General features: G+C 43.1%; 1 protein-coding gene across 4 annotated transcripts in view; it reads right to left on the bottom strand.

Annotated features, from left to right (window-relative positions):
* Positions 1-20678, bottom strand: part of HIVEP2 (HIVEP zinc finger 2) — a 104703-nt gene extending 84025 nt beyond the window's left edge. For all 4 annotated transcript variants that reach the window (XM_061471684.1, XM_061471688.1, XM_061471687.1 and 1 more), the window contains exon 1: positions 20573-20678. The gene's annotated coding sequence lies outside the window, so the exon portion shown is untranslated. The remainder of the gene's footprint in view (positions 1-20572) is intronic.
* Positions 20679-24072: the final 3394 nt, after the last annotated feature.

Below are 24072 nucleotides of genomic sequence, written 5' to 3'. Positions count from 1 at the left end.
TGCACTTAGGCACTGAAGTGAATAGAGCACAGGCACATGGACCCAGGCATCCACCTGGCGTGACTTCACTGCAGGGTCAGCACCTAAATTAGTTTGTCCCCAGCATGACACCTCTGTCACAGCACACAGGGAGGTACCTACACACACAGCCACATGTCAGTTTGGACTTTATCCCTCGCCCTCGCAGACAGCCCCAGTGCCAAGCATCAGGAAATAGCAGACAACTTGCCAACACTTTTTCCTAGCAAATGACAACCCTTTCTGAAATGTTTTGAAAGCCCGACATAGTCTTTCTGGAAGGCTGGTGATGCTGTGCTCTCGCACAAAAACAGTAAATGAAAGCTACCCTAAAATACTATCAATACTCTGAAACACAATCCCCTTAAAACTGGGGGCAAATGAGGTCAACGTTAGCCAAAATGGGCATAATGATTCCTAGAAACCTATAGCAAGTAATATATACAGCAACATTAGCCAGTTAGCAAGTTTAACATTTTCTAAGCACAGTAGCCTGAAACTCACTGAATCTTGATGCAGATTATTCTAGATTCATAAAGCTTTTTGTGCTTACCTTTTTATAGATTTTATATTACATAACCAGTTTGTGATGAATTGCAAAGTCTTACTGAAGTGACTGAAAACTAAAATAAAAATATAGAAGCAAAGCCAGAGTATACTTGCAAACCAGAGTTCAACAAAACCCTTTTCATTCCCTCCTCTCCCTTGATATTCCAAGCCTATTTTTAATTGCCACTTCTCTTCCAACTACTTCTATTGAATGCAATCCTTAACCAGCACTCAACTAGCCAGACAGCAGGTGAGGAAACTTGCTTCAGACCCAGTGCACATGTTGGACCAGGCACCTGTCTGCAAGGAATGTAAAGGTATACATAACCTGCACTGCTCAGAGCGAGGGCATCCGCACTATGACAGCACATGCATTGCTACTGAAGGCAGCTTTATGTAAGCACTGGGTCAACAAACGCACAGAGATGGGTTAACTGCCTCCTGCAGGAAGCCTGGTTTCATTCATTAACTGCGACCTCTGGGCTAGTACATGCGGAGGAGGAGAAACACAGGCAAGTTAAAACGAAGCTCCTGTTCTCCCTCTGAAAGTTTTCAAGTCTCAAAATCTTGCACAAAACCCAGTCTGCTGTCACCTGAGTGAAAAACAATAGTAGGCACTCATATAAGTAAGACCCGCATGAGAATTTGCAAGCCGAGCCCATGCAGAGGGCCACCTGCCAAGAGGAAGAAGTGGTGAGGAGGAATTTGGATCCAGCTGCTATCCTCCCTCAGCCAAACAATGCCGCACAATAAACAGCATTAAGGACTTTTTTTGATCATCAATCAAATCACACTGAGAGCATCCATGTCATTTTCACTCCCTGATTGCCAGAAGGGCTTAAGAGACTTTAAGTTTGAGTTCACAGAGAGCTGATCTGTTTCCTATCACAGCTGTACCAAAGCAACTGAGCCCAGGAGACATAGAAAGAATAGGGGGGGAAGACCAAGAAATGACAAAGTGCCTCGCTGTAGGGCTCATCACAGGTAGCACTCACAAAAATATCGTAGCTGCCTTGAAGCCCCATTTCGCATGTTAGCTTCTGACAGAAAGACACAGTTAAAGGAGAAAGAGGGGATAACTTAGTATCTGCAGTACTTATTTTCATACTACAAAGTACTGAACACCAGGCAATGAACTATGACCACATGCTCAGTGGGTCACTGTGGCAGGTCAACTTAACCTTAAAACCTCGCAACCTACTGCACCTTCAGATTTAGCCCAGATAGCACCTGGGTTAAGCACCCCATCAGATCCACTCACTGACTATCGGCAGTAAAAAAAAGGGTTAAAAAAACAACCAGGCTGCAGCTGAAAATTCCACAGCACTTCCCTCCTCAGAGCTGCAAACTGCGCCTCCCTGGGACAACACAGACTGATAAACTGCCTTACAGATCAGCCACTCACTGCCACCGGCAGACACGTACGGCTGGAGAGCTCGGGAGAGTTCATCAGAGCATCACGGTCGCTCGGCATTGCTCCGGCGCAGCCGCTTCTCCAGACGCCGGGAAGCGTGCCGTACGGCTACACGTCGGAGCCGGATTCACCGCCTTGCAGCCGAGGAACCCCCCTCTCCTTCCTCCCCGCCTCAGCCCCCGATGAACACTGAGTATCTCTGTACTACCTGCATTTATCAGCAGAAACATCCCGTGCCTTCAGTCATTCAAGGAATTTAACAGCCTGGAAATTCCTGTTGTCCATTATTTGAGGTCACAGATAAAAGCTAAACAGCAGCCGTGACTCCCATCAATCATAAGTCACTCACTGATAGAGTGTATGGTAGGAGACCTACTGATGTAAGCTAGTCACCAGAGAAAATACCCACTGATGACGCATATCCAGGCACAAAAATAGTTACAGGGCCCCCAAAGGGATTATTCAACAGCCTACATTTAGATATTCTTACAAGAGACCCGCAGTCAATTTGCTGCTATTAGACGGCTAGGGAACGTTGAAGTTTAAGTTCCTCAGCAGACATAACCACAAATAGCTGGTTTAAATAAGCTACTGCAATTACAAGCTGTTTTGTAAATTTTAATACTGCATTATAGGGATTAAGTCTAAACAGAACCACTGGCTATAAAATGCTGTATATATAGCCTTTGCTTTTACTATTTACCAATTCCTTCTGATTATTAGCCAGCAATGAAAGGAACAATTCAAAATTGATTCACAAATGTTCAAACTGAGTCCTTGGTGCCACCCAAGAGAAATGTTTGTTCTAAAAAAAATTATAAATATATGTGAAATGGTGTGGGATATTTCGGTGATGCTTCAACGCTGTCTGGATAAACTTCTTTGCAAAATAATTCTGGCTTCATTTTTACCCCTCTTGGCAATTGCCTCTTCACTACTAAAAAAAAACCCTGAATAGTTTCTCACATAAATCAAAACTATGTAAAAGCAAGTTATCAATGACATGCAAAACTATGTACCATATACCTACCTGCTTTGAGCAGGGGCTAGAAAGATGGCCCACAGAGACACCTTCTAGCCTAAACTGCTCCATGATTCTGTGCAACTGCATTTATTTTTTTTTTTTGGCATTAATATGAAGTTTAAACCAAAATCCCCTAACCAGTGAGCGGGTAATCTCGCTATACTGCCTCCTTCAACAGTTTCAGGAGCCTTTGCATGCCCTCCCAGCAGCCAGACTTAGTAGGCTATAAGTGAGACAACTAAAACTGCTGATGGCAAAACACTGACTCTGCATTTTTGGTAATACTAAAATCTTAGGGTTTTTTAATTAACTGAGTTTAACCTCCAATCCCCCTTTTCAGAAGCTATTTTGGTGCTTAGGAGTCTAAAAGTTAATGACTTTCTAGTGCATATTTAAAATCTAAATATTGGAAAGTATTTTATGATTCCAATGCCTACTTCATTGACATACTTTTGGAAAGCATTACCTAGCCAAACAAACACTCAAGGATTTATAGTGTTTACCCTGTAAAGCAGGAGAAAGAAATGTCCCAGACTACAAATATCTACCTCATTTTCTTCATCTGTGATAACATTATCAAAAATAACACCAAAATTATTTTTAGAACAACTGTTTTGCAAAGCCCTCACATTTCTCTCATGTATCTATATACGCTGGCAGTCCACATGGCCTAATTTAACAGCCTGAAGAAGAAATATTCATTGGTGCCCTCTAGCTGATTATCCCAACCAATTTGCTGCAGACACCTGGCACCAGCCTCTCTTTTCTTCTTCCGTCATTCCTGGATCTTTCACTGGTGCCTACTCAATGCAACGCCCTGGAATAAAACAATTTGCTTCCTACAGAAGATGTGGGAGTCAAAACATTCCAATCCCCATGTGCTCTCAACTGTAGGACCTCTTAGAATAACACAAGTGCCATGAAAAACAGGGGAGGTGTAAATGTGAGCAATACCACATCACCAAGAACCTGGGAAGTGCCTAAATACACTTCGTGGCAAGTCTGCAAATTCCATGGGAAAATACATGCAATATACAAAGCCCCTCACCTATTCAGAAGTATCATAATCCCCCCCACCCCACAACCACCTTTAAACCGCTTATAAGCCATATATTATGTTTTGCCACACATTCTGAAATTCATGTAACATTAGTCAGTGATGGATCAGACGGTTTTACAACTTGCAGCCTGGGACCGCCCTTTTGCCATCACGGAAGACCTGAGTGGAATGAGCTTGCTTCTTTCACTCTGACATTCCTGCTCCACCCACTGTGCTCCTGTCCCCTCTCCCTCCAGCCCCTCTCCACAGAGACTGTATTGGAAATGACTGAGGCACACAGCCCCATTACCACACCACAGATATGCCTGGAGCACTGCTGCATCTTCAAATGTGTAAAAGCCATGAGGCAGAGACCACTACCACATACCCTGAACATCGCCTCTAGTGCGAGAGGCGAGGCCAACAAATTGGTGTCCAAGCAGAAGATCCCCCGTCTAGAGGGAAATCCCAGCTGAGGAAGAGCCACCCCAGGAGACGCTGTGCCTCCGGTGACCCCAGCACCAAGGGAGGAGCAAAACGAGGTGCTCCCGAGTGCGGGCTGCCAGGACAGCTCTTTGGCAACTGCACCAGTAGGTGCGCCTGCTCTGAGTCACTCCGGTGGGCACCGGCCACTCCAAGGACTGAGAGGTGGGGAGAACGTGTGGAAAGCAGGGTTAAGGCTCTGTTCTCTTCCTCCTTGCTCAGCTGCAGGAAGCACAGGCTGGCTGGAGCTGGCTGTCTCTGTGCATTTAGTCAAAGCCAGAGAGAGGTCCACAGCACAGTATCAACCATTAATCAACGTAAACATAGAAGGGAGACCATGATCTGAAGCTCAACATAAACAGTGTGAGACTGATTAAATTTGAGGGCTGCATTTGTAATTCTTAAAAGGTCTGTTTATACCTTGACTGGGAGAAGGAAAGCTGCAGCATACACTCTCTTATTTCTGTGTCTGAATAGCAGCTGTAAAGCAGCAACTGCTCAAATGCTTGGGAAGCTCCAGGCTCTTCCTGCAGTATGCAGCTGCGCTCGGGAAGTTAACTTCCCATATACCAGTTGCCTGTTGAAACAGAGAAAGAGTTAATAATCACGGTGGCCAGGCATTTGGAAGGGACCCGGGGCTCCCTTTCTCTAGCACCTTACTAGAACATTTAGCTAACACTACTTTCACACATGCCGCCTGGGAAAGGACACAACAGGCTCAGTCAATACTCATCAAGGGGATGTAATCCAAATCTCTACATTATTAAAAGACCAAGGGGCTGGTTGAACAAGGAATAGTTAAAAGCAATACTTCATGTAAAACAGGCATTTTACTCCATGTGGAAAGTGAAATTTTTGGCATAGTTCACTTTTTCCTCTTTTTCTTTTTTTTTTTTTTTTTCCTTACAAGCAGCTGTCAGTTCTGTCAGTTCTCATACAAGAGCCCTAGCACAAGGCTGGTTTGGGCAACTGCTTCTGGAAGGAAACAGACTTTTCCAAAGCCTGTTTTCTTGAAACATAAAGGAACCCAGTAAACCCCTGTACAGAACAGGTACAGATGTGGGAATGTGACAGATGGGCCATGAAGGTGGTAAAATACTGAGTAAAAGGAGATGTGGAAAAATGAGGATCTGGTAGGAGGAGCAGCCTCTACTCTTCCCAGTGAAAATGTATTGCTTTTCAAAACAGAAAATAGAATGAAAACAGTAAATACAATGAAAACAGGACAGAAGAGGAATCTTGATGGTAACTAAATATACCCATCTAAATAAGTATAAAAGAGTGCAGAGATGTCCTGTCATAACAAAGCTTCATGATAGTTTTTAAAATGCCATATTTGAAGTAGGGAGCTGATAAATTATCTCTTACTGACCCAAGGTATCTAGTCAAGAACATACACTATCGTAATGTAGGAATATTGTTTATGAAAAGTAAAGAGACTACTGGTTTTCCAGACAGTAACAGAACACCCCAAATTATCAAATTATATTTTTAAAGTTTCTACAACTTTGGAAACAAGGGGCAATATATTAGAAAAAGGTATGTGGCTCGCTGAGGATGGAACAGTATGGAACATTTAGTCACTGTGTCATACAACGTTAGATAAACCAGGACACTGATGTCAGAAACATAAAAATAGTCATGCTATTCTCATTCTGCCTGCACATCAGCCTCTTAGGGCTTTTCTCCCAATGCTAGCAATGGCAAAACAGGTAATATTGATTATAACTGAAAAGCAAAATTAAAATATTAGTAGAGGCTTCTAAGACTACATAACGATCTTTTTTCTGTTTGGAAGCAGGAACCTGCTACTTCCTTTTGCATGCAAACACCCCTAAAGGAATCTAAGGTGAGTAACAAAGGGTGCTAGTGGTGGGAGTTATATTTTAGTTATTTAATGTAAAAAAAAAAGCTTCCTGAAATGAGAAATAAGCATTTGATAGCAACAGCCTCTTCCACAACTGCAGCAAAAGGATCTGAGAGTTCTTCGTTTTACTTTACCCAGTTTGAGTCTGTTAAATAACTAGCTCATTTACAGCTGAGTAAGTGTAAGTTGAAGAAAACATATATTCCTATTCCAATATATTAAAAATACTTTTGGTATCTGTTACCAACATTTAAAAAAATATTTTTAGAATAATAGTAATCTCAGCAGTCTGTTTACATCCCATGTATGCCACTTGACTTGAAGGGATCAAATAAAGTTAACTATCAAAACATGACAGGTTTATTACATGTATTATTCTACACTTACTGCATTGGTGGATAACGGAAAATAAGATGATGTCATCTACCTTGATTTCTATAAGGTCTTTAACACAACCTCACATGACATCCCTGTCTCTCTACACTGCAGAGATAGGGATCTGAGAGATGGACTATTCAATAGATAAGTAATTGGCTGGATGGCCATATCACGAGAGTTGCAGTCAACAGCTCACAGAATCATAGAATCATAGAATAATTAGGGTTGGAAAGGACCTTAAGATCATGTTGAAATGCAGATCATTATCCAGTGACCCCCCTCAGGGGTCCATATTGGGACTGATACTGTTCAATATCTTTCCTAAGTAATCCAGCTTCATCAGGGACTCAACTGAAATGCCTCTATGCAAACACATACAGCATGCGGAATAAACAAGAGAAATTAGAGACGCGCGCACACCCGCATGGCTATGTCTTATTGGCAACATGGAGACATGGTGGGACAGCTCCTATGACTGGAGTGTTGGAATCAAAGTATATAGGCCCTTCAGGAAGGACAGGCAGGGGAGACAAGGAGGGGGTATCACTCTCTATGTCAACTATCAGCTGGCGTGTGCAGAGGTCTGCCTGGGGTTGGATGAGGATTCAACTGAGAGCTTATGGGTCAGGATTAAAAAAAGGGCAGGAACAGGTGACATTACAGTGGTCTGCTACAGGCCACTGAACCAAGAAGAGCTAGTTGATGAGGCCCCCTATATACAGATAGGTGCAGCCTCATAGGAAACTTCAACCACCCCCCCGGTATCTGTTGGAGAGACAAGACAGCAGGGCACAAGCAATCCAGGAGGTTCCTGGAATGCACTGATGGTAACTTCCACCTCCAAATGATAGATGAACCAATGAGGAGAGGGGCTATGCTGGACTCTGTCTTCACCAACAAGGAGGGGCTGGCAGAGAATGTGATGCTTGAGGGCAGCCTCGGCTTCAGTGACCACAAAACAGTGGAGTTCAAGGTCCTTAGGGCAGTGAGGAGTGCACACAGCAAACTTGCTACCCTGGTCTTCAGGAGAGCAGACTTGGGCCTCTTCAGGGATGTGCTTTGTAGAGTACCATGGGATAAAGACCTGGAGGGAAGAGGCGCCCAAGAAAGCTTATCAGTATTCAAGGACCACCTCCTCCAAGCTCAGGTGTGGCGTATCACACTCAGGAGCCAGCTCTAGAGTTTGTCTGTGTCCATGAGGAACCAGTCTAAGGTGCTAACCCAACAAAAACCCTCAGCCAGCCCAAGCAAGCTGCCAAACAAGCCTAGCATGGGCTCAGGCAGATGGCTGCAGAGGACAGGTAGCAAGAGCAGCCCTTCCAGCACATGAAGCCAGAGCCAGGAGAGTGGGAAACCCTTCCTCAAATCCCAACCATTCACTCATTCCAAGTTTTGGCAGCACTGGAGGCAGAAAAGCCAACCTGTCAAAGTGGAGGGGTGTTTCAGACATTGCTGCCAACAGCTTCAGCAAGAACCATGAGGCAGCCAGCAGGATGGGAGAGGAAGTGCAGGTGGAAGAGCACGGAAGTTCAAAACCACCCCATGCAAAGGAAAGAGCCCCACCTTAGCTGCTGGCAGCCTGCTTGCTGGCCCCCCCAGAAAGGGGAACTTGCCCCTGGAAGGTGAATTTAGCTCTGTGATGATTTGCTTATTCAGCAGTTCCAAAACCCAAAAAGTCCAATGTTTAAAAACTGCGCATTTCTGGTATATTTCAAAACCTTTGCCAATGTTCTTCCTTAACACCAAACTGCACAGCTTAAATCCCCGAGTGCTTTCCTTTTCCTCTTGCAAGACTGTTTTTCTTAATACTCAACAAACATGGAAAGAAAGCAAGGATTAAACTCAGACTGAATTCTTCAAAATCTGATTTATTGATAAAAGCACAATTACTAAATCACATTGCCTCACCTTAAAAAAAAACAACAAAAAAGCAATACTTAGAACAATATGGAATGTGGTAGAGACACTCCAGGGATTTCTCCTCACGTGACAGATTCATTAGTTATACTCAAATTCCTGTCTTTCTGGGACTCCCTCAAACCACAGCTATAACTGTTACCTCTGGAATATGTTAAACCAAGAAGAAAGCATTATGTTGCCTAGTTGGCATAAGAGGGGGACTTCTCTCTTCACTTCTATGGAATGCCTACTGAAATGAAAGTTTTTCGGTTGTTCATGCTTACGCACTTGTAAATTTGACTCTCCTCTTACTGACGTCTCCTTTCCTTATGAAAAGTTCGAAAGTTCAGATAGCAACAATCTGATGTCTTAGCTTGCTGCACAAGCCTCTGGGCTAGTTAATTAAGAAACTAGAAGGACTATACCACTGCATTCAGTATTATGAACTGCTGTGAATAAGCTTAAATGAAACTGCCAACGTACACTTGTTTATGATTTTGATTATTCATAGTATACGTAAGCAGGCTATCTGCAAGAAGTGAGACTTAATCTCTAACAGATTTCCTGCTGCTGTGCTGCCAGTCTCTCAGTGCAACTGTGGCCATTCTTAATTAAATAAATAATTTACCCTGGAAGATTTCATTGAGTGCCAGCCACAAGCACCAGGGCTGGGTGAAAACAAATCCCTGCCGGCAGTGTGCCAGCACTCCTTCCTAGAATCTACGGGAAACAGCGATTTCCCTACAGTGAACATTTTGCAGAACCACTCTGCACATTTTAATTGATCTCTGCCATAGCATGGTAGTTTCAAGACAGTACTTCATGTTCTCTTGATTTCATTCCCTCTATATTTGGCTGATTTCTTCCATCAGTTGTGGAGTTTCTTGTACTGAATCATCTGCCTCATGGCTTTTTTTTTAAGTTAGGTTTATTGCTTCTTGTTATGTTGCTGACCCAAACCCAAACTTCAAAGATGCTTTGAGTCTACAATCCTCCTCCGCTTTGATTTCCACCATACTCCTATCACCTTTACCAACCAAAATCAACTTACTTCATGCTCTACCAATCTACTCTGATCAGTACACACAAAACCAGCTTTTAATGTTTAACATTTACTGCACTATACTGCAATTTAGGCATTTTCATAGCCATAGAAAAAATGAGGAAAATTCTCACTTTGTGCTCTGATATTGATCTATTTTAAAATCCATTGCAAGATCCCACAATAAATATTATGGTGTGACTTCAGTGCTTGACAGAAGTGTAAACATCAGCAAATTTTCACAGGCAATGACAGGAATCTCAATTATCCGAATACTGCCTTAGTTATCAAAAGGGCAGCCTGACCTACTGCATGGTCAATGTCTTTCTATGCACTGGTGATTTTAGAAAACCTACACAGAAAAAAAGCAGCTTTTTGGGTGCTCCTTCACAGAAAATTCCGCCTTACATTTTTGCATTCAAAATGCATGATGCAAAGTGACCATCTCCATGCAGAAGAGCTCAGATGGTTCGAGGATCCAGGCTCACCAACACATACCCCATGTCCCAGAGCCAAAAGGTGAGCTCCAAGTCTCACCGCTAGGTCAGGCTTCAGCCACTGTCTTCCAGTCTTCTAAAAAAAATTGTTTTTTCTTGCAAAGTTTGGTAACTTTGCATGCAACATTTCTGATGCAAAACCATGCCAAGGTTTCAAGAAAGAGCCAACTACCTTGATGGGGCTGCCCCACTGAGAAAATAAGAGGAAATGCATTCTTCTCTGCATATAACTTACCGTAAGGCACTTAACCTCTGAAGTGCTACCAGTATGTCACAGCTCTCAAAACTCCACTTGACCACCTACCACTTCTTGGCCAACTGGCTGACCCAGAAAAGAGAAGAGAAACTATGTCCACTGTAGGGAAGAAGCAGTGAGTACAGCCTGCAAAACTGGCATTCTTCCGTGCTGTAAGAGATCACTCACTGCGCACAAAGAGCAACGGCTATGGTTTGCCCTGGAACAAGCAATGAAATGGGGATCAGACCATGGAGGTCATGAGAAGAAAGGAGAGGGATGAAAGAGCACACCAAGGGAAAGAGCTTTCTACTTCTACTGCAGTTAACTCCCCTAAATTTCATCCCTCCTCCTGGTTCCCCAGTTTCCAAAAATAATCTATACAAAGGCAAGAACTGCAGAGGCAGGGAGCCTTAAAAGAGCTGCAGTGGGAAAATATAAAAAGGTGGCAAGGGAATTAAAAAAAAAAAAAAAAGACGACACTTTTTTTCTACTTTTCTTCTTTTTTCTTTTTAAAAGAATGGTGACATCTTCAGCATAGAGGCATATCAGCAGGGATGTAGGTCGGTAGCAGCAACCAGCACCCATGGGGTCTCAGGTCGTCTGGGCTGCAAGCAGCAGCGCAGCCAGAAGAGACAGGGGGCTGTTTGGCCTCTCCCTGGTAGGTCAACAAAGGCTTGGGCTGGTCTTAGCTGTTCCTTCCTTCACATGCTGCTGCTTAGCAAACGGTTTCTGTTTAGGCAACCACACATTTCATATGTCTGGTATCAGAAGATGCTTGACATTTTCCCTTAAAAGTAAAGGCGCCTTAATGTGAAAAACACCTCTTAATGACTAAGAAGAGAGTCAGCAACGAGCATTTGCACCCAAAGAATTCAGTTCCTCCCACATCAAAGCAACCTCTTGGAAAACTGATTATAAACAAATTAGCAAACAACTAGTGCGTCTACCAAATATAATTGTTTTACTGCTGCAAAAGAACTCACAGGGCCTGAAACAAACACTGAGGGTCAAATCTGATTCCTCATTGCTGGACTGGACACCAAGGCAAGGAAGAGAAAAAAAACTCCTGTAGTGCAGAAATGCCTACTCACACAGGATCTGTGAAAAGGGTGATTTTTCTCTAACAGCTGAGAAATAAATTCAGATACAGGTTGAGAAATCTGGGGTTAGACAAACATCATGCATCATATTTTGACCTCGAATGGGCTTTGATTTCAGGTGATTCAGCCTTGTACTACAGCATCCCAAAGCCACATTCAATTTTTTGCTTCTGTTTCTCAGTGCTAATCAAAATAAGCAAGTATCAGCACATCTCTGCATAACATTAGTGCAATAAATGAGCATCCCTACTTACTCCACCAATGGCAGTGAGACTCTGCTCACTGTCAAAAGGTTTGTTTTCACCATTTCCTTCTTGTGCCACTTCGCCTCTTGTTTTCTTTATGGGAGGAAAAATTAGTATTAGGTAAGCTCAGATCCCCATGCTTTTACCATAAAAGCATTCACATTTATCATAAATACTACCACATACTGCATATACCACTACCACATACCAGACATGACCATGAGAACCATTCTTCTTCTCCACTATTGGAATGCACATTTCTCCACCTCTACACACATTCGTATCTTCCCTCTTAGACAACAAATTTCACTCTATTTCCTTGTTTACATTGCCACAAATCTAGAGAAAATTGGTAGCTGCCTCTGAGGAGGAAAGCCAGAGCAATGTCCCACACTTAGCTCTCAGGTGTTGCACGGCCACCTAGGGAGTGCTGGCAGTGACATGAAGGAGGTGGGTGAGAAGTCCAGGGAGAACACATACTGGTGCCACTTCCCACAAAACAACCTGTTTTAGAGAAACGGTATTTCTCACCCATTCAATTTTGGAGTAAAGTTTAAAAATACAACACAAGTATAGCTCAAATGTGTAGAAAACAAGAAGCAGAAATGCCAGAAATCATTTGGAGGTTTGGGGCTTTGGGCAGGGTTTAGATCTCATCGTTCCTGATCCTTTTCTTCTCTTTCATGCTTAAGTAATGATTTCCAAATGGCACAGATGGCATCAGCTAGCAGTGCCCATGACTTGTTCCATAGCAATCTTCTTCAGCCTCCTGTCGTGCCGAAGTCACCACAATCTGAGAAGACATTCCCTAACAAATGACTGCCCAAAGTAGGCCAAGCCATGCCTCCTTCAGAGAAGTAGCAAAGCCATTGAGGAAGAAGCATTTTTAGGAGTCAAGTTTAGGAGAGTGGGAAGGAGACAGCTTCACGCAGCCTCAGCAGCTGCTCCCAGCGAAGCAGAGATTGAAAAGGAAAACACCACAAGCCTCTCATCATCTCCAGCTTGCCACAAAAGAGGGGTGTTTTTTTCAGCAGTATCTGGTGAGTCTGACACTGAACTTAGCTCAAGTGACATGCAATGTTAACGTTTAGGAGCAAGGTAGGTGGAGAGGAGGCGGAAAGAAGACTTTCATTATTTGATGTAGCATTCATTCAAAAGCTACTTTTCACAGCCAGAACTAAAATTTCCATTCAGCTGTTTATTTCTGGTAGCCTAGATAGCTTGAGCAAGCGGAAGAAGAGCGATCTAGAGGGAGCCCTTATTTCAGCTGGAATTGCAACAGCCCTTCCTCAGATACCCTTGGAGAGAACTAGACACATTTTCCTAACTGCCAGTCTTCAAATGCAGGATGAGCAGTTTTCCTCAGGTATATTCATACTGGCTGTAGGCTTCCAGTCAAAGTGCACAGAAAATCTCTGCCTCCAACCACCCACTCTGGTACCTGCAGCAGCCTCACAATGCACCCCAACTGCTCCCCACTGGCTCTCAAAATCTCCACATGGAGAAAGTCACAAGCTTTTGATGCTATAAACTTGGCAGCTGCTGTTCAAAACCGGATGGACCAGTGTATGAAATTAATCTGTGTGCTTTCTGTATTTTTCTATTCATGTCAATAGCATTCCCACTCCCTCATCACTGTGATATCCTCCTTTCCCACTTCATGTATTTTAATTCTCTGCCCTTACTTTTTTTTTTTTTGGTCTACACTACATCTGAAAAACAACTTTTCTCTCATAGGGACCAGAGCATCATCTCTTTCCTGTGTTGTGCTCTTCCCAGCCCCCTGTTGTTTCTCTGCTCGCCCTTCTGCCTTTGCTCTGTTTCCTCACTCTTCCTGTCCTTGATTTCTCTCCTCCTTCTTTCTTTGATGCTCCTCTTTGTGCTTTCTCTTCATCCTTCCTGCCAAGCTGAATGAGGTACTCCACTGGGAAGGTGCTGGCAAAGAGCAACTCTCCTGTTTGGAGGGTTATGCCAGGTCGGAACACCTACAGAGGAATTCTTCATCTCTCCGTATTACACTTCATTCAGGGTTGTATGCACAGTCCCTTTGTCAAAAGTCAGGAAAATGAAGATGCCACATAATTTGGGAAGCATATGCTAGTATTTAATGAGCTATGTCTGTTTTTTTGTTCTGGGGGATATGCAGAAACTAGAAGCCACAATGGCAACGAATTTGGGAGAGCGTCAAATGCAGCATTAGCAAGTGGCTCAGGCTTACCAGAGCTGCTCACCCTCAGAAAGTAGCTGATTAAAAATGACACCTTTTTTCTTTGCAGTTCTGCTGCCTTGAGGGTGAAACCCACCCCTTTGTGGAATACCAAGACAGGGTCATTTAATCATTTCAATTCCATTTATTTCCTTAGAAAAGATTTACCCATGTTGCACTGGTCTCCTGAACAGGGACAAATCTCCCCCAGCTAGAATCTCAAAGTTAGGATTCCCACTTCAATGAAAGCAAGTCTTGTTTTCAAGGGAAAAAAAAATAAAAATCCTGTTGCTAGTCAAAAAAAGAAAAAAGAAAAGGATACAGATAAGAGAGAGAGACGAATTTTATTCCTTCTGGCACAGCAAGAGAGCAGTTGACCAACTTCCAACTGCAGAGCTATATTCTCTCCCAGTTAAACAGAGAAACCTTGCTGAAATCTATAGGCCAGATCCACTGATATATTCTGGCTCCTTTGCCTGTTTCAGCAACGCAGAGCAGCTGTAAATCCAGCTCAACTTGCCAGTTTCTGTCAGCTTTACTATACCAGATTAGCACTGCTGTTAGCCTCAGAAATACCAACATCTGGAGGTTCCCCCACTGCCCAGTCTGACTTTAAACTTTGGAAATCTGCAATTCATCTCCCCATCAGCACAGCTGGCAGAACCAGTGTTGACACTGAACTTCACCTTAGGCAGTTCTTCACCCAGAGCAAAATACATTTGTCACAATCTCCCATCCTACATTCACACAGTCAACCAAGCAGATCAAATAAAATTCATATAATGATCAGCTCTTGGTTATTCCCAGGCCAATTGCCCAGGGGGTGACTCCTGCCCTGCCTGGGAGCAGGTGCCTTCCCAGTGCAGGTCTGAGAATCCCAGTCAGCTGGCAAAACAAAATACACTGTTTCCTTGTACTTTTGTATTTCTTTGGATGTCAGGAAACAGAGCTCAGTCTTGTTTCCTGCTCCTCAGCCATGAGAGGTGGGGGAAACTTGAGGTGGATTTTGAGAAAGGCAGAAAGAAGGCAGATCAAAAAGATTAAGGAAAACAGTAATAGTAAAACCCCTCAAACTCTGCTTCTCTCCGCTCTGTTAAGCAGTACATCTTGGAAAAAATACTCCCCCTCCAGTCATTCTCTCCAGGGATATATACAACAGTCTCAGGAATTAATAGCATTCCTCTTGCAACATTCAAGTGCTGCTGCACTCACAGTCCTATAAAATAGAATAAAAAATAAAAAAAAACAACCAAACCCAGCCTCTTCGTTTGCTTTTTGCCTGAGAAGAAAACATGTAAAAAAGAATCAGGAAGAATTAGGGGGGTGCAGAGGTGTATTCATATCAGTTCTGATTTTCTATGAACAAAGGCTTTACTTTGTATATAAATACATAAATGGGAAACATTTGGCATGTTTTATTTTTTCCCAGCTCACTCCCAACCCCTCACTCTGAATGCATTAATACATACACCTTCAGCACAATTGGGCTCTTCGTGTTGCCATGGAATTGAAACCTTTGCAGTTTAGATGGAGATGTACGCCAGGAAGCATACTGTTCTTACACTTCCTATAACAGAAGCAAAATCACTGCATAGCATTAACTCCTTTAGTATTTAAGGCACTCGGTGTCTTTCTTGTCTGCTCGTCCTCACAGAGAGTTTGCTTTTTCCATCTTGCCACATGCAAATGGAACACATTTGACATAGCTATTCTCATCTTTATGAAGTCAACAGCTCACATACTGAGGACATTCTAGAAGGTCCACAAGACTATGGACTTTTCCTTTTTAATAAGTGGCTGTTTGCAGGCATGCAGCAGCTGAGATGAGGGCTGGAGAACACATACATATATGAAATATATGTTGATACAGCAAAGTATTATATATCAAGATAGCACTCCAGCTGATTTTTGAAACCTAGTTACAATCTTTATTACTAACGCTCTTGACACTCCTTCTGAATATGATTTTATACCCATTCGTCCAAACAAATTACAGTGTAAAGCTCCTGCAGCAGGCACTGGATCTTTCCACACCTCTTTTACATAACCTAGGCTGACGGGCTTTCGATGGTGAGCACAGCTCCAGACACTTCAGTTACAGAAAACATTAGTCGGTACAACTCCATCACCTAGAAATGCAGCCTACAGTGATTATTTTCAGCAGGTCTGAGTTTTTTGCCAAAGCTTCTGAAAATGGCTGTACACACATTGCAAATACAGAGATTTTTATGTTCAAAGCAATACCAGGGTACACAAATATCCAGGTTCATTATAAAAAGATTACCATAATAAATAAACAAATACTCATTCGTGTATGTAAACATTGGATCTGTACCTGCAGGAACAGCTGGAAGCCACTCCATGGTCTGAAGCCAGCTTGAGGCTTTTTTGTCCAAAGTTAAATATTTGCATAGTATTAAGCTTAAAATTAAAGCATTTGCTGAAGAAACTTGCTGACTTGTGTATACGGAAAAACAAGAGGGAATTTAGCTTCCCTGCATATGGGGGCAGATTCTTGGGATGCCTTCTCCATCCCATGAATTCCTGGACAGCAGAGAGACAGACAGACTACCAACCAGGGAATTCCCCTCTCGCTTTCCGGAGGATTTTGTGTGCAGGCTGGACAGAGAAGCAATAACCCAGGCAGTTATTTTATGAAGGTGGCGTTTGTTGCTTAGGTGCCTGCCCCTCGACCACCTGGTAACACTACTTCCTTTTAGTGCTGTCCCTGTCACAGAAAAGATCCATTCACCTCCATCAGAGCAGGTTTGCAGGATCCCTGCGCCACAAGCAACCTCCTCCTGGCCAGCAGCTCCCAATGGCTGGGTCAGTCTGATGGTTGCCAGTGAGGTCTGGCAGCTCACTGTCCTGGGGACATGGGTTGAGGGCTGCTCACAGACGGGCTTTCTGAGACAGGGCTTGGCCCCGGCATCCCCCCACTCACCAGCAGAAGACAGAACAGCACCACTGTCTCTCTATCTGTCTGGACCAAAGCAAAACAGCCAGTCCCTGTCCCCAGGCACTAGGGGGTGCACGCTAGACCCCACAGCCGCCTGTGCCTTCAAGTCCCCTCTCCTGCCCTCCGCAGAGGGAAAAGCTGCGCTGGCAGAATCAGCTCCCTCTCCTCCTCCCTCTGACAGTTGAACATCCCCATTGCTGCATCCATTACCCCAGGTTTACGTAAGGCTCCCACCATCAGTTTTCTAGTTACAGGAAAATGTATATTGTGCTGTGATGAAAGGCCAGTGCAATGTCAAGAGCATTAAAAGGACTCCAGGGACTGATTACAGTCAAAAGGGAAAGGATTTATGATGGTTAATAAAGTTAAATCTGCCTGAGTCCTGCTTATTCTTTCCAACTGCAGGTAACAAGATCTTATAGGAAAAATTATTAAAACGCTGCAAGTTATTATTGTCCCCTTTGAAAGAAAACCTATATTTTGCCATGAAGCACCTGGCTGGGAGAAAGCCCAGCTCATCATAGTGCCTACGCTGACCCTGAGCTGGAGAAGAAGAGGGGACGCATCATCTCCTTGCACCTCAGACAAGCTGCAAGGACCTCGGAATAAAACAGATCTCTTCTGCACGTGTGTCACCTGAATGGCCCCCAGTGGGTCCCCAGCCTGACCGCACCTGCCACCAGAGGCTGGTGGCTAGGGCAGGGATGGGACTTCACCCACCACTTCCAGTGCAAGCACCACACCGTGCCTCGGAGAGGAGCGCAGGCAGACAGGGTAGCAAGGCCTCCTCCTCTGCCAGCACTGCACATCCAAGTGGAAGGATAAAGCAAAGAAGGAAGCTCTTGCTTCTCATTCCCAGTCTGGTGTCACGTATGCACCTTCTCCTGAAGAATGCAACCTAACTAGACTCCATAGGACTGCTCTGAAACTTGTTTTAAACATTTTATAATCTCACATGCCCAAAAGTTCACATGATCTTACAAGATGTTAATGATTTTCCCCACTGAGATAACAGCACCGAGAGAGGGCAGAGGAAAGTGGAGAGCCAAATTTTTAAACAACTGTTGGGAATTTTGTATCCATATCCAAAGGACAAGCACTTTGTTGGCTCTCAAATTTTCATTTTTCTACCACTTCATAAACACAAATATATTATATATGCCCTTTCCATTTTGTCATTTTTTCACTATATTACATCAAATTTAATTTCCTGTGGAAGCGTGTAATCTTTTCAGCTGTGACTGCCTCTGAAGCTTTTCTGTAATAAGCAGAGCCTCCTCCTCCAGCAGGACGAGCCTTTATGAGCGGTGCTCCTGCAGATTAGTTTCCTGAAATGTTTGCAATGCTGTATGAGAACTGGCAAAAGAGGAAAACTAAAATAACACCCAAAAGGAAAAACAAACACAAAAACCTTTGCTTTCCTCTCACTCCTGCGTTCAGCAGTCAAAGGAAATTTCATTTTGATTTGGGTAGATGGCAAATCCATGAAGGTTATTAATGTGTATCAGAAGAAGCCTCACAAAGTGTGAGACACACTATCCCTTGCTCTACAGCTCATTAAAAGCATGGCAGCGAGATGGCAGCTTGCTCTTTGTGCCCAGGGAACACGGAGAGCTGCAAGGGGTCACCACTCAAACAACCGCCTCTCCCTGCCACCTGCGCTTGGCTCTCTGACAGGTCCCCTCCACCGGCGAAAAGCCACATTCCATCAAAAAGCGAAAATGTCAACCAAGACGCAGTCATGCTTTTTGTGACGAGATAGCTGTGGTGGCAGGAAGGCAGACCAGCTGGCCTGCTGGGTCCTTTCCAGACCTCTGCCCCTGCCGAACACAAAACTCTTCAAACCAGCTTTCCATTACCAGCGCTCACGCGCACACCAAACCTACTTATTTACAAAAATGTGTATCAAAAACAATTCTGAATGTTCAAAAATTCATCCACTCACAAGAACATGAGCAACAGAGATCATCATTGTTTGTACAGCCTTCCTGAAAAGGTGCTTAGACACGGATAGAGGAGACATCGGAACAAACGCAGAGAAGTCTACAAAAGGTACTGTTAATGGTATTTGGCCAGCAGCAGTTACTGAGGGTGGCTGCACAGGCCAGCCCAGCAAAGCAGGATGAATGCTTGCTCACTTCAGTGGGAGATTATCGCCTGCAGGAGGTTCTCTTTGAACCAGCCCAGAGACCAGCCAGATTTGGAAACCTCCTCACCATTTAGCACACAAGTTACCTGAGTTGTGAACTACCCTCCCAAAACACACCGAATTGATCGCTAAAGCATGACCTTTCCCTTTCTGCTCCCTGTAAGACTTTCATTTTCCTTTCCCAACTCTCACATCACTGATGTAGCAGCAAATCATTTACAACAAATATTGCCTTCCAAATACATATATAAATACAGCACATTAAACAGATATATATGTTTGGGGCAAACACTCATGTCTCCTCATCACTTTATAACTTCTGAAGCTAGACGAGCATTTTCAATAATTGAATCCTCTTCTAGCTTATCTGAGGAATCCATTTCCTTGTAATTCTGTTTTACACTTGTATCTGCAACACTTAATCTCTACAAAGTGGTTGATTAGCAAGAAAAAATTCCATGCAGGGAACCCTACTTAAACAAAAGTCTCAGGTGTTACATACAGTACAATTCAACTCCCATCAGCAAGAAGAAACATTTTTCCACCAGCTTCGGTGGGAGCTGCAGTGGGGCTATAAATCAGATGAAGATGCTCTATGCAAACAGTTATGTGGTGTGCTATGAACTGCTTCAGAACATAAAACAATGATGTAACCACTCTCATAAAACCAGTTTGCTCATGGTTTTACAGGACCTGAGTGTGTTAACAGTTTCAAGCCAGAACAGTAGAAGAGAAAAACATTCCAGCTACAGTGACCTTACGTTTCTGGCCTTGTAGCCCAGAAATTAAATAGCCTCCCTTCACTAGATCTAGGTTTCAGTCTCCAATTCCTTATTCAGGAGGAGGAAAAAAGGCTCAATATATGGATTTAATTCCTATTGAAATCTTGGTCAAAGATGGTGGGTGATGTAAAGCTAAGCATCAAGGAAATAACTGCCATCATCTGGCTGAGTTTGGTAAAATGGAGTTAATTTACACTTCTTTAGGGATTCACTGGTGTGTGAAATTAATCTAATTTAGATTGACCAGAAATTGAAAATGGAATGAAGGAGAAAAGCAATTAAAGACCTTTTCTAAATGCAAAAATAGTACTGCTTTATGTGCAGCAATACAGTCAAAGTACAGAACCTTCCTGCTACTGTTACCACCCCCCCCCGGCTTGAGGAAAAGAGTAACAGTCTGAATATCTACATATCGCCACTGTACCAGTATAACTTCATCCAAAGGAAATAATGGTGGAATGTTTCTACCAGTGTCTGTGAATAAATACATTTTCAAGTTAAAACAGCTCACTATTCTGCATATAGACCAGGCCTAGTAGATAAACATCTGCTGGAACAGCTCGGTGTAACTGATTATACATGTGGCTTAACATTTACTTCAGTGACTTTTAGCACCTTCACATTATTGTTTCTGCGTTGTTCCAACAAGCAATGGTTAATGTAAGATGCAGACATTCACATACCGTATACTTATGAATAACTGGTTCCCAGAGATGTGGCAGTGATAACATTGTCATCGTACGATTCAGAGCAGCTCCCTGTAGATCACATATCAGAAGAGGGGCCCACCTGCAAGCATAACAAATCCAGATAGTAAGTTCATCATGTTCAGAGGTTTACATCAAGCTCTGCTAATATATTTGTGTGTTTTCACGTATTCCTTCTCTGCATTAACAGGTCTGTGCCTTTCCCAGGCTTATGGAAAACATTTTGCTGCTCATGATGGCAAGTAAAAAATGTCCTGCTATAGCCAAACAAAAGGCCCACTGCCCCAGACCAGATTTCAGGCATGCTATCAAAGCAATGACAACTAGTTTTGATATATGCCGTAGGCAGCCAGTGCAGATATGGAAAATGAGCTTGTACTGGCAGCATTGTCTCCAATGACAAGACACATGGTAGCAAACAAGCAAACTTTTCGCTTTAAGAGCTGAAGAGGATTTTTCTTTCTAAAACAAATAGTAAAATCACAACTGATTGGAACAAACACAGGTTCACGCAACCTAAAAGCCTACAGCATTAAACAAAAAAAACTTGCTCGGATGACATATCCCTGTAAATAAGTGTTTGAAACAAGAATTAAGAAACTCTTGCTTGTTAATTGTATTGACTCATCAGTGATGCATGAGGGTGTGGATAAAGCAACAAAACACAGTTATTGATACAAAAGGCAGATTAATTGAGTTCTCTTTATTTTGAAAATGTAAATAATATGACTTGAAGGATACTCATAAATACACCCAGACACACACATGTACAGACACACCCATGGTGATGAGAAGTCGCCATCAGACAAAGTCTATGCTCTCTACTTGGTCTTCAACAAGTGTAAAACCATGTAAACATTTATATTAAGTATGTAAAGAACATACTCCCTGATCAAAACAAAACAACCCAAAAAATTATCGGTAAAGGGTTCACTTCCCGTAAGTAGGATGCTAATATGTAATACCTAATGTTTGCCTGCTCTGAAACAGTATAAATACAAGCTGGCAAACACAGTCAGCACAAAGTAGTGGACATATATATTTCAGTATGCCCATAGTTAAATGGCAGGCTGAGGTGAGTTGCTGGGCCACAGCATCCAGCAGTAGTTAAACAAGACGGTGGAGCAGCAACTGCTAATAGTGCGTAAAGGCACTGCTCAATCACCAGGATTTCAGCATCACTCCCCTTCACTGGGAAGAGCACCATTCTCCCCAGCAGGCAGGCAGGTGGGCAGCTCCTCTAGCTCTGTGCTGGGGCTGAGGAGATTCCCATGCTTCCCAGCTGCAACAGACTGGCTGAGGCTGAGGCACCATCTCATTCACTCACCTGCCTCCACTGTGTAACCCCAGCAGTGGCTCCTTCCTCTTCACTCACAGCCCCCTCTGACTGCTCAAGCTATGGAAGGCTCAACGAGAAACTCATGGAGATCTGATGTATGTAAATCCAGCCTGGGGCTACCAGTAAGTAACTGCACATGCTGGCTGACATCAGGAGGACCAGACAAATGCCACTGGCAGGGCTGCAGCCCCGGACAGGCAGAGGACCCAGCACAAGCTGAATTGACTGGCTGTGGGAGCTTGCAGGGTGGCTGAAACACCACCAAACTGGCAGCGCTTTTGACCTCACAGGGGCTTCAGAGCACAAATCCGCCTGGGGAGTTTTGCCAGAAAGCACATGAAGAGGGCTCACCAGGCCCTTGCTTTCAGAAATGCCAAAAGATGACCAGGCATCTGCATTCCCAGATAGACAGTACAAAAGAATGAGACAGCGTTATCGGGATTTGGTGCACAGTTTTAACTTGCAAAATACACTTAGAATTTTTAAAGAACATATATCCCTAATTTTTCAGATCCAGGCTTAATGTTATAAAGTAATTTCCTTAAAACAGACATTTTTCTGAGTGTTGGCTAGATTCATTCTATTGAACTGCTTAAATTTGCTTCCTAATAACTCTGGTTTACCTACAAGTACAATTCTTTCTCAACCTGTTGAAGGCTTAAAGAGAATCTTCCCTCACAGAAAAATCATTTGCAGCAACCTCCCTAAAAAAGGATGCTGCTAAATATATCCAGCTGTCTTCAACAGGAAAATACAGCAAGACATGCAACTCATTCTTTTTCTGGTTGCAGATTTCTTTGGAGTTATTTATTCAATGTGTCCCTAATGACTACATCTAATCATTTACCTTGCATCAGTTCATTTACTTCCTAAAAAACTACCAGAACTTTTCAGGTGAATAGTTTATTTAAACATTTTTCCTTCACATTTTTCTTGCTCCCTCCTAACAGTACTCTTGGAAAATAAACTCTCTATGCCGGAAGTCCTAAATCAAAAAGAATGATCACAAAGTAGCTACATTGTGAACTGAAATATATCGCGACACATGGAACCAAGTGAAACAGTCCTCCATCTCTTGTGAATCAGTTCAAACCTAATTCAGTTTGGTAGCCAGCTACCACTGGCTTCCTGCTGCTCTGTACCCTGCTGGAAATGAGTTTTTAATTCTCCATTTGACCCCTTTTGCTCAGATTCTTTCACTGAGTCTTTCTTGACCAGTCCAAAGCAGATTTTCAAGGCCGCAAGTCATGCCTTCACTGCCTCTCTGCTCACAGTTGAGATGGAGGGATCTCAGGGACCATGTGGGAGAAAGCCAAAACTGCTCAAAAGAAAACACTTCTGATGGAGCAGGAGGGACTAATTAAGAGTCAACCGCACTACACATGAGCCTGACAATTTTCAAGGTCTGTCACAGATACCTTTCTGGCAGAGACTTCCTAGAGCCTTTCCTTTGGGGAGAAGAAAACACCAAAGTCTCCAAAATACACTTAGAAATTGCAAGTCCTAGAAGAGCCTCTTTAAGGCAACGGCAAAGTCTTTCAAGGTGAAGCAGAAGCATGGAAGGTGTGGTGAAATCTGAAAATGGAAACAGTATCGGAGGTATTTACGTACATGATTCTGGCAATTATGGAAATAGCTAGTGTTGACAGGAATACACTAGGGATCCAGCGCTGGGAGAAAGACTGGGAACTAAACCATACAAATCAATGTAGTCTTTACAGAAAGAGAGAACTGTAAGAAAAGACACGCAGTTCTTGTCAAAACTGTTTATTGTCTGTGGTTAGTGGTAATCTCCAGTGCCATCAATTAAGACCTTCATTTTCACAAGCCATGTTATAAGGAAATGCAAAAATTAGGCACAGTTAGAAAAATTAATGGAAGCAGAAACGTAATTTTTGCTGCCAACTTGCTTACACGTAGGTGTGCTATCACTTCTCAAAAATGTGTCTACTGGTCTTAAGACAGTCCTAAAACTGCATTTATACATACTAATCTACAGATAAGTTACTCTCATACCCCAAAAAAGTCCTTCCTCACAACAAAGTACAACACTGAAGATGCAAATATGCAATAATCTGCATTATAAATATCCATATTAATGTACACAGCATATTCTCAACAGGGCTGAAGAGGCCTT

The sequence above is a fragment of the Pezoporus flaviventris genome, unplaced genomic scaffold (genome assembly GCF_033815535.1).
Source record: "Pezoporus flaviventris isolate CSIRO_AGI_PZ_B2104156 unplaced genomic scaffold, CSIRO_AGI_Pfla_v1 ptg000066l, whole genome shotgun sequence".
Taxonomy (NCBI): Eukaryota; Metazoa; Chordata; class Aves; order Psittaciformes; family Psittacidae; genus Pezoporus; species Pezoporus flaviventris.
This window is presented reverse-complemented; position numbering and strand designations above follow the sequence as displayed.